This window comes from Grammomys surdaster, unplaced genomic scaffold, assembly GCF_004785775.1.
Source record: "Grammomys surdaster isolate TR1022 unplaced genomic scaffold, NIH_TR_1.0 239, whole genome shotgun sequence".
Taxonomy (NCBI): Eukaryota; Metazoa; Chordata; class Mammalia; order Rodentia; family Muridae; genus Grammomys; species Grammomys surdaster.
The window spans coordinates 8,299,017-8,312,037 of NW_021604684.1; positions in this window are offsets into that span (position 1 = coordinate 8,299,017).

Here is a 13,021-nt window from a genome sequence, read left to right on the forward strand (position 1 = left end):
AAAGAGTAGAAAAAAGGGGAAGAGAGAAGGGAGAGGCTGCCTTTCTACACAGGCCACCAATACCTCCACAGCTTCATACTCCCTTTCTAATATTTTAATGAAAAACAGTCTGGAAACATCATCTATGCCATTGCATAACTGTGATGATTTTGCTAAGGCTTGGTGGCTTTCCAAAATACAGAATGAGAGACAAAAGTGTGGCTAGAGGCAAGAGTCAGGCATGGTCTGTGCTTCACCAAAGTGAGACCAAATCAATTCTACTTCAAGCCGAATTTGATGTATTTCATATTGTCACCAAGGCCATGAAAGCCATTGTTGCAGCATAGCCTCTACTCCTTTTGATGCCTTGCTTAAAGGTCATTTGAAGAGTACTGGTCTAGCATAGTATATTGAATTATGCACCGCAAGTTTAACATTTTGGGCCAATAATCTGCACATTCAGGACTCCCTCTCTTTTTCTACACAGGCATCCACATCTCTGGCAAGAGGAAATTTCCTGGCCAGGGAAATCCAACATGTGTGTAGGTCTGAGTCTGAGGGTGTAGAAAGTGCTGGAGTAGATACCATAAGGCATGATCCATACAAAACCAGTTATTGTAGTAGTTACTAGGGCACATATCCGTTTTAACATTACCCCACTGGATATAAAATTATATCTATGCAGACATGTCATTCTGCCAAGAACTGGTCAGGTTAGTGCAAAGAAATAAGTTGGATGTTAAACATGTTTGTGACCTGAGGATTCTTGATATGTAATAACTGAAATCGTATTGTAATAAGACAACTTAAAAAAAACATGAATTGTCCCTACAGTCAAACAGCATGAACAATAAAGAATAAAAAAGAATATAGAAAAGAAACATTGTGAAAAGGTTTGTTGGTTAGTTTTATGTCAACTTGACAAGCAAGCTAGCGTCACTGGAGAGGAGGTAGCCTCAGTTGAGAAAATGTCTCCATAGATGAATCTATAGGCAAGCCTGTAGGGTATTTTCTTAATCAGTGATTGATGGAGAAGGGTCCAGACCATTATGGGTGGCGCCATTCCTGGGCTGATGGTTCTGGGTTCTATAAGAAAGCAGAATGAGGAAGCTTTGTGAAGCATGGCTTAGCAGTACCCTCCATGGCCTTTGCATCACCTCCTGCCTCCAGGTTCCAGCCCTGGCTCCCTGCAGTGATAGACTACAATGTGGGTGGAAGTGTTAGCCAAATTAACCCTTTCCTCCCCTACTTGCTTTTGGTCATGGTGTTTCATCTCAGCAATGGAAACACTAGGACAGACAGTCTTAGAATAAAGCTCTTGTCTAAGGAGGTTGTCTTCTTGATCTGATGAATAGTTGCTGAAAATAATCTTATTCCCCCTCTTATATATGTGGTTTGAAATGTGGACTTTCTGCCGGGGCAAGTCTAACCACATGTGCATGGGGTTGGGGGGAGGGGCTATGCTAGCAGATACAATGCTTATTCGGAAGCCACCAGTATTCTTGAGTTTTCCATGACCGTCTATTGCATTCTTTCTGTCTCTTTCTGAAACATGGGGAGAGAAGGAATCATGACATACCTGGCAATGTACTTTTCAACAAAAAAGGCAATAGCACCTATGATAGACATGTAGGTTTTTCTTCCCTCCCTTCTCCTCCCCTCCCCTCCCCTCCCATCCCCTCCTGTCCCCTCCCCTCCCCTCCCCTCCCCTTCCCTCCTTTACCTTTCCTTCCCATCTTTTTCTTTACTCAGGTCTTGGAATCTGTCAAGTGAGAAAAAATTGGCTCTTGGGTACCATCCCAGAGCTCTTGTGGGGTGTGTAATGGTCATGTTAGTGATGAAGTCCCTTGTGAGGATGAGTAATGGGTTAAGAAGTGGGATTAGGCATTTATTATAGTGCATCTTGATCCATGGGCAGCACTAGGCCTAGCTTGAACATGAGACCTCAAAGCCCACTCCAGCTGTGACATACTACTCCCTCTACCAAGGCCACACCTACCCAACAAGGCCACACCACTTAATAGTGCTACTTCTACAGGCCAAGCTTTCAAACACAGGAGTCTATGGGGTCCATATCTACTCAAACCACCACAGGAACCAAGCAGAGTGATTTCATGGTCTTTGCTTTTCCTTTAACAGGATAACAGCTGGTTTGTTATTAGCTACTTGCCCTATTTCTGCAACGCCATTCCCAACAGAAGCAACTCCAGGAAGGAAGAGATTGTATTGCTCATGGTTAGAGTGTACCGTTCATCATGGCTGGGAAGTTCTGCTCACGGAAGCCTAAGGTACCTGATCAGTTTGCATTTGTAGTTAGGAAGTGGAGAGAGAAACTGCTTGCGCTTGCTTGCTTTTTTCTCTCCATGTAGTGCAGGACCCAGCCCAAGGAGTGCGACCTCCTACATTTAGGGTTGATCCTCTCACTGTAGTGATCATAATCTAGATGATGGCTCACAGATAATTCCTAGAGATTATTTTCGTGGTGATTATAGATTCCATGAAGACTAGCCATGACCAGCTCATGTACTAAAATATAAATAATCCATAAATCCTAAACCATCTACTTTCATTGAAGTTTACTTTGGAATGGCAGTGAAGCCATGAGCCTGCTCTGTGAAGATAGAACTGAATGGCATTCACACAAGGCTCTGTCTGGAGTACTCCACCCCCCAAGTACTTCATGGGGGAATGAACCCTTGGTCTGAGGGAAACCTGCTTGTCCTTCTCTTTGGGGGAGAGCAGAGATGTGTGTGGGAGCCTTGCACCTTCTATGTTTGTTTTGGGTTCAGAGGAAGATAAAATTTTCTTTCCTTTGCATTTAGAGCTCCAATCCTTTTATTTATTTTTTTAGCTGGAGAATCTGGTAATGCCGTTGGGTGTTGACTTTTGGTTCTGTTCTGACTTGTGCATGTTATCTAGTTTCGTCTGTTTTCCACCTTGTGTAATATAGATTCCATATCTCAATAATCTGAGCACTTGATCAGGTTGCAAAACCTTTTCCCACAGAACGTGAAGGGAAAGAAGGACTCGCTACAGAAGGTCTCATTTAGGTAGATGTCAGGGGGTTTTCTCTCATCTGTTGTCACTCTCCCTCACATACCTCAGGGTCCTAAGGCCAGTAACTGTAGCTTCAAAGCTGATTCATTTACTAAGTCATGACAGTCTCGGCCTGTTTTCCATTCTAAGCCTTGGCCTGATTATACCATGATTATGCTAGGTTCCCCTGACTATGCCATGACTATGCCATGTTCGTTTCTGCTGCTGATTCTCCACAGTCAGCCAGCCAAGGCTCCAAGCTTCACAGTATTTCTCTGCTACTGATCAGTGGCCTCTTCCACAAGTTCTTCTACAACAAAGGGGCTTAGATCCATTATCTCATCATTCAGCAACATGGTGATGACCCCACATACCACACAAGACTACTACCCGACGGGATGATGCCAAAGACTCATGGAAGTAACAATGTATACCATGATAGACTTGCAAACTCCAGATGAATCTCAAGATGGATCAAAGATTTCCAAAGGGATAATAGTGGTGTGGGGTTGGACAGAGTGAGTTATGGCTGGTTTGAGACTCAGTGGCTTTGGCATTTCAGTATTACCTAAGGAAAAGTGAAGTCATTTATCTTTATATGTTCCATATTGAATATGCATATGAACATATGCATATTTCATTATGACTATTAGCCTACTGAGTTAAAGAAGTATGCAGACAGACAGTTGGGTACCTTATAATGTCAGCTTGTATTGCAGGATGAGCCTCACCATTTTAGCAGATGCAAAGAGAGTTATTTTCTTTCCAGACTTCTGAAGAAATTTTCCCTCTTTGCATTCCACTTGGATTCAAAATGCTTTGAAGTTAAAATAAATAGAAACAAAGGGACAGAAAAGAAACAGTAAACTTCAAAACATCTCTCTGTCCTTGGTAAGCTCAGCAGTCTCCTAAGGGTTGGGAAACACAGTGAAAAATTTCCTTCTGTTCTACGGAGTGCACTGTCTGTGTTTATTTAAAAGTTCTCTTTTGTGTATTTTCTTCTTCCAAACTAGAACAACTTCTTTTAGAATAATGAAGGCATAGCATCTTCAAACTATTAAGTTAATTTCATTTCAAGTGGAGAAGTTGTTACAAAGCAGAGATGGATGGCTTAGCTTTAATTCGTTTGCTCTTTGGAAACTCACAGTTCATAAAATATACAGAGCCACTAAGATTGCATCTGAAAAATAATAGTATTAAATGATATTGTATTCTATTTTATTATCCAAATGAAGCCATCTTCAGGCAGCTGAAAAACAACCAAGTACACTTACTCACAATCCCTTCCTCCTCCTTCTCTTCTTTCTTTTCCTTTCCTGCCTCCTCTTCCTTCCCTCCCTCCATCTCTCCCACTCTCTGTGGTGCCTTCTTCATGTTTACAAAATACACATGGTAATATGAATACATTAGAGAAAAACAAACAGAATGAACAAAGCTAATACTACCAGCTGGATTACTCTTCTTTGAGCATTTTAACATGAATGTTAAATGTTCCTTCACAAAAAGAAGGAACATATTAAAACTGTAGAGCCCCAAACTAACTTCTTTTATGTATGAAGTATAGACAGTGTCACCAGATTACGAAATGCTGCTTTGTCAAGCTAAAGTAAACCATCTGTTCAAGAAGACCACAGCACAAGGAGTCAGCCTTGTAGCCACATTGAATGGGCATTTGATACTCTGATTTTCTATTGTTTAAGCACCATGATGTATGCTTAGGCCAATCCTAACACATAACAGAGACACTGGATTAAAACACTGATATGTTAAGTTCTGACAGGGCTGAGAAGAGATGCCAGCAGCACTTTGAGCAACTATGTGATGGGTCCCATCCAGTTGCTTGCTTAGTGGAGAGCAGCTGGCCTTAGGAACAGCCCTCTACACCAGGTTCCCATGGGTGGGTGCTACGACTTGACAAGGGGTGGAAACCTTCGTCTGTTCTCTTCCTTAACAATAGGGACTTGACATTGTTTCAAGAAGGTTTTCTTTCTTCTCTTCTCCTTTTTGTTTTGCTTGGTTTTCTTTTAGTTATACTGAAGCAACAGCCATGGATGACTGATTTGACTTGGTTATTCTGGTAGCCATTTTTAAGTTTACTCTGTTGGCAGCTAAGACTGACTTAGCTGAGCTAACTCAGCTGTTGTCTTCGAGGCCTAGGCTGAAAATGGTTTTCTTCGTGAAAATTGGATCACAGTGGATTTGGAACGAGCTTCATGAAGGCGTGGGAGCCGACACCTGAACATCTGTGTACTGGGGGCATGGAGGGTGGGATTGAAGAGTTCCAGTAGTTAAGAGTGCAGGTGGTAGCTGACTGGCCTCATTTCAAGTCTTTACTGTGTCATGTGACATCAGCACAACCCTCAAATCTCTCAAAAACCTTGTGTGTGCCTTTGTGGCATGGTTGAAAAGGCGAGGGAGACTATGAAGATCTGAAGAGAAAAATTTGGCTGCTCTGGGCCCGTGCCTGGTGAACATGAACCATCAGTTAAGGACCAATACCTAGTGATGGCCAGCAAGTTTGGAATCCACTTAAGAGAGTGGTTTAGCTAGGAGTGTCCTTGCTAGCAAAGCTGCAGACAAGCCTGGGTTGATTAAAACAAAGCAAAGAGTTTGTGTTGATAAATACAAAACTGCACTGCCCTTGGGCCAACCCATGCAGACAACTGGGTGGACACCCATGCTCATTTGACTCTTGAGAGGGCCAGTAAATCTGCTGTCTCCTGCACTGTAAGATAGTGACTGGCTGTCTCTGTCCCACTTCAATAATAATAGATTTTTACAGTCTTTTCACCTTATTGGCATCAATCTCTAACCTAAATTTAAGGTAGATAAGTTGGTTTGGCCATGTGTTAATCCACATGCCTTAACCTTTGCCTACCAAAATTGGTTGGTATCCACAGCTTCTCAAAGGAGGCCGATTCTACTCGTAGACATGTATTTATATTCTCGGGGTTTGGCAAACATGACCCGTGTCCATTACAAGGTCCCCTGCAGATGTCTTTAGCATTTCCCCTTAGCTTTCACTATTCTGCACCCTTAAACCAAGATGTTCCAAAATCTAAAACATTTCTGAGTGCTAAGAGCAATGCCACAAGTAGAAAAATCCCACAAATTGAAAAATTCCATGCAGGAGATTATTGAGTATTTTATAAAAGTAACTTCAGGGCTCTGTATATAAAGTACACATGAGACACAAATCAATTTTGTGTTTAGAATTCGTTATCTTATTAATTTTAATATAAATAATTTAACATCTGAAACACCCAACAATCTACAAGCCTTATTGTCCCCGGCATTTTGGACAAGGAATGCTTAGCCTGTAATAATGAACTGGTTTCCTACAGGCTAATGACAGATTGAAAACAGGCTTTCTGAGTAGTGAACAGGGGAGGAAATTTTCTCTTATACCCTACATTATGTTAACTGGTTTCATGCTGAGAATGAAAGATCATTCCTCACAGCCTCAACAATGAAATTGAGTTCACTTAGTGGAAAGTCTTTTGCACGCTGGAATATTCAGTTACTATTGTGGATAGTGTCAGGGCATGCAGAGTAGTATTTTTCCATGTCCGAGATAGATCCCAGGGTTTTCACATTTTCAGAAAGCAATTCTACCACTGTATGACAGCGCAGTGCTTTGGAAAGGTCTTGACAATCTCTTATTAGTTTTGTGACTTGAGATTAGTCACAGCACATCCCTGGATGTCAGTGTTCTTACTGGGAAAGTAGGCACAGCCCTTAGGATAACTATCTAATGGAGATATGAAGAACAAACAAACAAAGCAAGCAGCTCAGCCCATGATAGAGCCTGGAATGCAGCCAGTGTTTGATGCCCCCCGAGTGATCTGGTTCTTGCCCTCTGATCATCTCAGAGGCTGTGGTGGTAGTCCCAACACCTCAAGCTTCATCACGTCTTTTAGATTTTTAAGCAGCACTGAGGAATAGATCTCGAATGGGAGTCTGGTGGCCTGAGTCTGGGCTTGTAGTGTCAAACAAGAACCCAGAGTCTCTTTGATCATGGGAAAACACACATCTTGAGTCTGGCAAGAAGCCAAGGACAGAAGTCAAAGACAATGAGAGGCACAGCGTGGGGAACAGAAGCATTGATGTGGAACACCCCTGCCTCAGGCATGGGCAAGTCTCCATCACCACTTCAGGCAATACTCCAACAAAGTTCTGTTCCTGAGATTTGCCTGTGGAACTAACTCTTTCTGTCTTCCTGAGTACTTTACCCCCTGGGCTACTGTCTACACTGCTGCCTCATGGGCCTGCCTGCCCATCCTACTGGTAAAGCCCATTGATCTCTCAGGAAACTTAGCTCCTGTGAGGTACGGATCTAAAAGCCACAATATGGTGGGTAGACCTGGTGGCATACACCTGCATTCTAAGATTCTGAAGCAGGAAGATGGGAAAGGCCTATCTAGGCTACAGAGTAGGTCAAAGCTGGCCTGGGTCAGCCAGCAAGACCCTGTCTCAAAATGAAAAACAAAAACTGAGCTGGGGTTGTGTATCAGAGTGCCTGCCTGGTATGCAGAAAGTCCTAGGCTCATCTCTCAAAACTGCTAAGAATAGAAGGGGAACCTCAGTGCATAAGGGCTATCTGGCACAAAGCCCATCAGAACCTCAGGCCTCTTCCTGCAAACCTCTCTGGGTTTGCTCTGGAGCTCAGAAGGGAACAGAACTTTGTTGGAGTATTGCCTGAAGTGGTGATGGAGACTTGCCCATGCCTCAGTCTCCTTAGGGAATTGTGTGAGTTTGTAGGAGAAAGGTCTGAAGTGGTTGGGAGATATAATCAGCATATATCACTGGTAGTGTCAAACCCTCACAGGCCCTGGTGCCCAGGACAGACCTTGAGACCCAGTGGTGAGGTGAGAAAGCTCTCTGGCCTATCTTCATTGTTCAAGGAGTCTTCATCCTTTGGGAACATATCTACTCTTTCCCTGGCTCCAGGTCACTCTTTAGGGAGAGCTCATGCTACCTTCCCAACATATCACCATCTCATGTAGACTTGTAAACCAGGTGAGATCGATGCATGGTGGCCTCTGCCCAGGCCACAGAGTGGAGAAGGGAAGCTAGAGCTATGTGCCAACAAACGCAGCTGAGAGGGCCATGAGGGTAGAGGTTCATTTCCAAAGCAACAGTAGTGCGCTTGTCTCACCACTCAGGAGGCAGGGGGGCAAGAGGAACACGGCACAGGATAGCTGGCTATGGTGTGCGTGTCAAGAAATCCCAAGCTGCAAATCTCATGCTAGGTCCCATGGGATTTTCAGAGCTTTGTAGGATAGAGGCATTCTTCTTCCCAGCTCCCTACTTCCTGTGCTCTGGGCTCACCCATTGGCTTTGCAACAGAGGTTGTGAGTCATCATGGGAATCTCTGTACCACATGGAGCTTCCTGCTCTCTTATGGGGAACCCTTTGAAGAGTTTCCAAATGTATACACTAGGAGTATATATTTTATTAATGAGGACTGAGGAGAGTGGAAGGGGGAAGGCTGCTCACTGAATACTAAGCTACAACAGCTTGGGGAAAGTTCTGGGTACTGTAAGGTGACTAGAGTGATCTTACTCTTTAGGTTTCTACATGATGAGATAAAGGCTTCGGTATTGTCACTATCAAGAAGTGATACGTGTTTAAGGACATGACTTAAACGAGCAATGTGTGTATTTTCTGAAACATCACCGTGAGGCTTATAAGCATGTAAAATTTAGTGCTTTTATATATCAGTTTAAATCTGACTCAGAAAAATCCTCTATTTCTACAAAATAAAAGGCAACATAGTTTAGAAATTTTTCGGTAGTAATAATCCCAGGTTAGTGGAGAGCTACTTTACAGGGCTTCAGGGGTGGGGAAGGTTGTGGCTGGAAGCTGTACCTTGGGGGAAAATGTATCTCCATTGACTCTAGAATTGTCTGACAATGATTTTAGCATTTGTCAAATGAGTAAATGAATACGTGAGAATGCTCCACAGATCCTTCCTAAGTGTGGGGCTCTTCCAGGATTAACAGCACTGTAGTTAGTGACAAGATTGTGCAGGGCTTTACTTTGTGTCTGGTCAGCCAAACATGAGCGATGAAGGCAATCAAATCACGGATCTCCAACTTTGTTATTAGCAGCTTCAGATAATTTTAAATAAATTTTCCAAGTTAGTGAATTGACAACTGTTTGCTTGATGTCAGACTTTCAGTTCTCTTGAGTTCTTTAGAAATGCAAGACCCTGGATAGGATTTGCTTCTTACTGAATAGCAGAGATTTCTGTCCTTAATTGCTTGCAGGTGTCTCTTCGGAACCCCTCCCAGCTCTTCCAGAACGTGTGCCCTCACTTGAGGATGGCAGCTTCCTCCTGAGTTACAGTCTGCATTTGCAAGGCCGGTGCCCAAAGCTGGACGGCTAAAAGTCAGACGTTTGATGTGGTCGATATCCCCATTTCTTTGCGTGTGCTTGATGGATGTTAATTAGTCATTTTAGGTTCCCTCCTAATGACTTCCTTTTAAAGGTCTCACTGATCATATACTCTTTCAAGACAATGCTATATAAAGCACACATCTGAAGTGTCGCACGTGGCTTGTTAAAGACAATTAAGTTTCTTCATTGCGTGGCTCCCCCCCACCCCCCGCCCCCGGCCCCCTTCTTTTTCATTAGTCTTACTGACTTTAAATGTCAAGTAAAAATGTTAAGAAAAAAACCAGTTAAATTATATTCACATGAAAAAGTTGCCTTAGAAGGCGGAACTGTTTGTTTGACCAAAACATATAATCAATAACCCCAGACATATGTGTGCACATATGCATACATATGGGTATGTTTAGATCTGTATCTTCAGACACCAAATGGCAATCACAAGCTTTGAAGATTAACTCCATTTTAGAAAACAAAAAAGAAGGGCACTGTAAAGAGGAAAGCTTTGAAATGCGTCTGTATGCCATGTGAGATGCATTTAGGGCTTCCAAAGTGAATCAAAGGCTTTCAATTTCAACAGAAGTAAATGGCTGTCATTATTAATAGCAGACATGTGGCCATGTTTTTAATTGAGACCAAAAGTGGGGGTTCTTCCTGGTACAGACGGTATGAACTGGGAGTTTGTTACATGTTTAGAAATGACTTTGAATCCCTTGAATTACTGTTCTCTTTTTCTTTCAAAATGTCTAAAAATTTTTCCATGTCCATCCTTAAAGTTCAAGGGGTAAGCTAGCTTGAAAAATGCAGCCATGCTTAGATCAAGAAAGAATGCCTCCACCTGTCACCCCAACTTTAGGTGAGCGCAGTCAAGGCTGTGGCTTTTAATAAGAATTAGGGCACACTTTACCCACAGAGATACTTGGAGGCAGTCTCAGAGAGCCTTCCTTCCATTCTTTGATATTCGTTTTTCTAGGATTACATATTTCTCTCCAATGTGGTTCAATTTATGAAGCTAAATATAGCGTAATAAGTCCGTTCTCTTTATAAAAGGCCCACTAAAACTGTCACAGCACTATAAACACAGATCGATCGTACCTGAACAACTGCAGCACGTAGCCATGTAGCCTTCAAAGAATTTATCATCAGATTATGGAGAAACATGTTGGCAAACAAGTGTGGTGCAGGAAGACAATGATGAGAATAGGAAGCAAACCAGAATAAACAAAAAACTCTGGGGGATCTGGGAGGAGATAAGTGAGGGGAAACTGATAGAATATACTATGTGAAAAAATTATTTAAAAAAAGAAAACTACATGGTGGCTGGAGCTACGTCTCATTGTTCTATGTAAAGGGTCTAGAGCTGGCTCTGGGAGGACTCATGGCTCTGGTGTTCTGGGATTAGTTGCTAGCAGTGAAAATTGCATCGCAGCCTGCAGGAAGATTGTAAAAGTACAACATCGTGGGTTCTACTCCTCATATCAGGTTCTGTAAGTTTGAGGTTATATGAAAGAATTCCTAGACACTTCTAGAAAATTCCCAAGGACTATGGATACACTTGGTTGGGAGCTCAGTGTTCTGTCCATGACTATAGAAAGTTCCCAGGGGAGGTTGATATCCTGGAAAAGGACATGGTTGTCGGAGTTTTGTAGGAGAATAAAGAAAAGGGCCGTTCCTCAAAATACTATGTATTTTACAGAGACAGAAAGCAGACTTGAGATGTGAATGATGCCTGAGCTAAGGATAATCAGCTGAGAAGCTGTGACTACAGGGTCCCTGTATTGTCAGCCCATTTTCCTCATCAGAGCACACCCTGTCCTGTCCTAGCCCCACAGCTGTTGTCTAGGCAGAGCACTGGCCCAGAGCTCCTGATAGTGATTATGCATTGCTTGCTACTCAGAATCTTTTTGGGCCTTGGCTTTCCTTAAGGGAGTGTCAAGCCTCTCCATTGGAGGGTCACCCTTGACTTCACTGTATTTGTGACTTTTTGTTCCTGGTCCACTTTCTGCATGCTTGTTTTTCTAGTCTTTGTCCCAAGGTTCCCATTAACAGTGTGCATTCTTGGCCTTTTGTCAGTCTTTGGGTGTACACTAAAGTGACTCGCATTGGTTTCTAAGTGAATTTCTATGGCTCAGACTTAATCCCCTCTTGAGTTTTGGCCCATGGTGTGTGGACGCTGCCAACCCAACTTTTGTGAACCCTGTTGACACAATGGGAATGTTTCAGGGCTGCGCAAGAAGCACCTTCTACCAAACATCATTACTAATTGGAAGTAAATCCAGGTTTCAGCATGAGTCAACTGCCCTAATAGAGATGCATGCAATGCTGTACTACTGCTGTGCAAACAGCCTAGCCTGCTTTCTGCCTCTGGTGAGGCTTATTCAGTCCAGAGCTCAGCAGCAGGTAAACAGCTCCCAAACCGCAGTTTGCAGAGTGAACAGTGCAGGTGTGGCCCTTACTCTGAGCAGAGGAAAACAGCTGCTTGCAACCTAAATATAAATCTTTTCAATGGACTCCCAGGCACATTTGCCTTACCTTATTGTAAAGGGCCATGTCCTGTAGACTCAGCTGGGCTGAGCTGTTCCCCTGACAGGGAGGGCGTGAAATGTCAAGTTGGCCATCTTACCCTTCTCAAAGTACACATCTTTCAATGCTGGAATTTGACTGTCCTCGTGGTCTGAGGGTAGTTGGGGAACTCATTCACAGTGCCCATCTTAGAACATGCTTAATTTTTTAGACTTACAATTGGACATTTCTGGTGCACAATCTAACGTATTGAACCAGGATCCTCCAAAATATAAGTAAGACAAATCCTTCCTGTTCAAAGAAAAACATTTTCTTTTTTTTTCTTCTTAATTTTTAAAATAAAAAATTGTGCATGTGTATGGTACACATGTACACATGTGTATGTACACACACACACACACACACGTGTGTGTGTGTGTGTAAGATTATGCATTTGCACATCATGAGAGGGTCAGAAGAGGAAGTTGGGAATCTTTTTATGTCATTTGCCATCTGATTTCCTTGAGTAAAGCAAGATCTCTCTCTTTCCCTCTCCCTCTCCCCACTGCCCCAAATATGGAGTTAAGCTGGCAACTTGCCAGCCACGATGATCTTCTTGTCTCTGCCCCTACCCCCAACACTGATGTTACAGTTGTGCTGGCTTTTTATGTGGATTCTGGGTACCCAGTGCATCATCTCCTGGCCCTGCAAAGAACTTGCTTTTATGCTTCTATCTACACATTGCTTGTCTAGTGCATCTTCCCCTTAGTTACTGATTGATGTTGCTTCTCAAGCTGGCATCCTTCCTTGCCATGTTTCATCCCAGCATCTCTGGTTTGCTCTTTCCTCCTTACCAAATGCTGCTTCTGACCATCATCTTTGCTTCCTTCACCTCCAGCCTCCCTGTGTTTCAGGCATCCGTCCCACATCTGTCTTAATCATTTAGCCATCATCCAGGAAGAGAGTCTGGTACACACTTTGATAGAGCCATAATTGACCATTGGAAAGAATAACAATTTGGGGTGGCTGATGTCTTCTTGTGTCCTTCAATTCATAGAGGCTGAGGAGTGGACATTCTGTGCCTAAGGGAGGCTCTTCACGAGAGACT